This window comes from Myotis lucifugus, unplaced genomic scaffold (genome assembly GCF_000147115.1).
Source record: "Myotis lucifugus unplaced genomic scaffold, Myoluc2.0 scaffold_46, whole genome shotgun sequence".
NCBI classification, from domain to species: Eukaryota; Metazoa; Chordata; class Mammalia; order Chiroptera; family Vespertilionidae; genus Myotis; species Myotis lucifugus.
In genome coordinates this window covers 6288957-6291340 of record NW_005871094.1, presented here as the reverse complement: position 1 = coordinate 6291340, position 2384 = coordinate 6288957, and positions in this window count along the sequence as shown.

Sequence of the window (2384 nt, the reverse complement as noted above, 5' to 3'; positions counted from 1 at the left end):
TTATTACAGAACCTACAAAATTGTCTGCCTAATTTATATATTTTTTTACTCAATTTCATTGAGTTGTCATTTACATGCAATAAAATGCACCTATTTTAAGCATACAAGTCAGTGAATTTTAACAGTGCATATATCCATGTAACCACACCTGCAATCAATTCCATTACCCTTAAAAGTTCCCCCATGCCTCAGTCCAGAGAATACGCCTTACTCTTGTCTTAGGCCACCACCGATCTACTTTCTTCCACTGTGATTAGACTAGCATTTTGTAGAATTTCATTAAATGGAGTCATATGGCATGGTTCTTTTGTCCATCATACTGTTTTTTGAGATTTTTTTTTCATATTGCTGTAGGTATCAGTTCCTTTTTTACTGTTGAGTGTGGATATGCTACAGTTTGTGTATTTGTTTACCTGTTATTTGACATTTGGGTTGTTTTCAGATTTTAGCTATTATGCATAAAGCTGCTAAGACTATTCATATAGAAGCTTTTGTGTGAGCATATGTTTTTATTTGTCTTGGGTAAATAGGAGTAGAATTGCTGAGTGTATAGTAAGTGTGTGTTTATAAGGCGCTGCCAAGCTGTTTTCTAAAGTGGTTGCACCATTTTACATTTCTACCCACAATATGTGAGTTCAAATTTCTCCACATCTCCTCCATCACTTAGAATGATCACTTTTTAAAGTTATAATATTCTAGTCAGTGTGTAGTGGTAAATTATTATAGTTTTAATTTGCAATGCCTTGATGGCTAATTACATTGTATATCTTTTTATGTGCTTATCGGCTAATTATAAATCTTTTTTTGTGAAAAACGGTTTAAATCCTTTGTCCATTTTATATTGGGTAATTTGTTTTCTTATTAATTATTTGTAAGATTTTATATATATATATACACACACACACTCACACATATATATGTATATATTCTGGATACAAGTCCTGTGATATATGTGTTGTGAATACTTGCTTTTCTAGGGTATCAGTGATTATTAATTGTATTTTTCAAGAATTTTCTACATTTCATCTAGGTTGTCAAATATATTGGCATAAATTTATTCAAAATATTATTTTATTATCCTTTTAATATCGTAGAATCTGTGGTGATCAAACCTGTCATTCCTGATATTGGATATTTATGTTCTTTATTTCTGAATCAGTCAAGCTAAGCATTTGTCAGTTTTGTTAAAACTTTCAAAGAAGTTACTTTGTTAATTTTTCCATCATCTATCTCTTTTGTTAATTTCTGCTCTTATGTTCATTATTTCTTTCCTCTTATGGATCATGGACTTACTTTGCTCTCTTATTCCAGTTTTTTTGAGATGGAAACTTAGGTCATTGATTTTAGATCTTTCTCTTTTCGAAGGTAAAAGTTTCTCTATAAGCACTGAGTTAGCTGCATCCCAGAAATTTTAATGTACTGTATTTTCATTGTCATTCAGTTCAGAATACCTACAATTTCTCTTGTGATTTCATCTTTGACCCATAAATTATTTTTAAGTGTGTTGTTTAATTTCCTTTGATTTGGGGTTATGGTAGACATATAAAATGACTTTATAAAACTCCCACTGACATTTGATTTGGTGCGAGACAACTCTAAGCCTCTTGTCTGCCTGTGTTTGTTGCCTCCTGCAACATCCTGACAAAGCTTACCCACCCACAGGCCCCACAAGCACATGTGCCCTCTTGCTGTCCCTGAAGTTTCATGCTGGGTGGATTCTCTTTCAAATCTTATACTGGCAGGGCTTCCCTTTCATAAAACGTTGCACACTTACTATTGACGCTTTCTATTTTGGACTTTCCCCAGAGAAAGCAATCCTCCCCACCACTCACCTTGGAACTTCCACTTTTATGTGAGTAATTAATACTTCTTTGATCATATCAAAGGCTTACTGTCACGCTGACATTCAAACATAAAGTTGGAGTGTCTCCATGTCATGGTAGAGTTGCTATTGCAGTTTTCTTGAGTTGTACTTAGATGCCTTTGCACTCAGAAAATATACTCTGTATGATTTCCATCCTTTTACACTTGTTGAAACTTGTTCTTGTTAAAACACACACACGCGCATACACATGCTAGAGGCCTGATGCATGAAATTCGTGCAAGGGGCTTGGCCCTAGGAGCCACGGCAGCTTGCCTCAGCCCTCACAGCCCCGGAAGGATGCCTGGAAGGTTGTTTGGCTGTCTGGTCGAATTAGCATAATATATATATATATATATATATATATATATATATATGGTAGTTTTATTGATTTTTAGAGGGAGAGGAAAGGAGAAATAGAAACATTAATGTGAGAGCAGAACATCAAATGGCTGCCTCCTGCCCTGGAATTGAACCTGCAACCTTTAGGTGCTGGAATCAAACCAGCCACATCCTGGTGCAC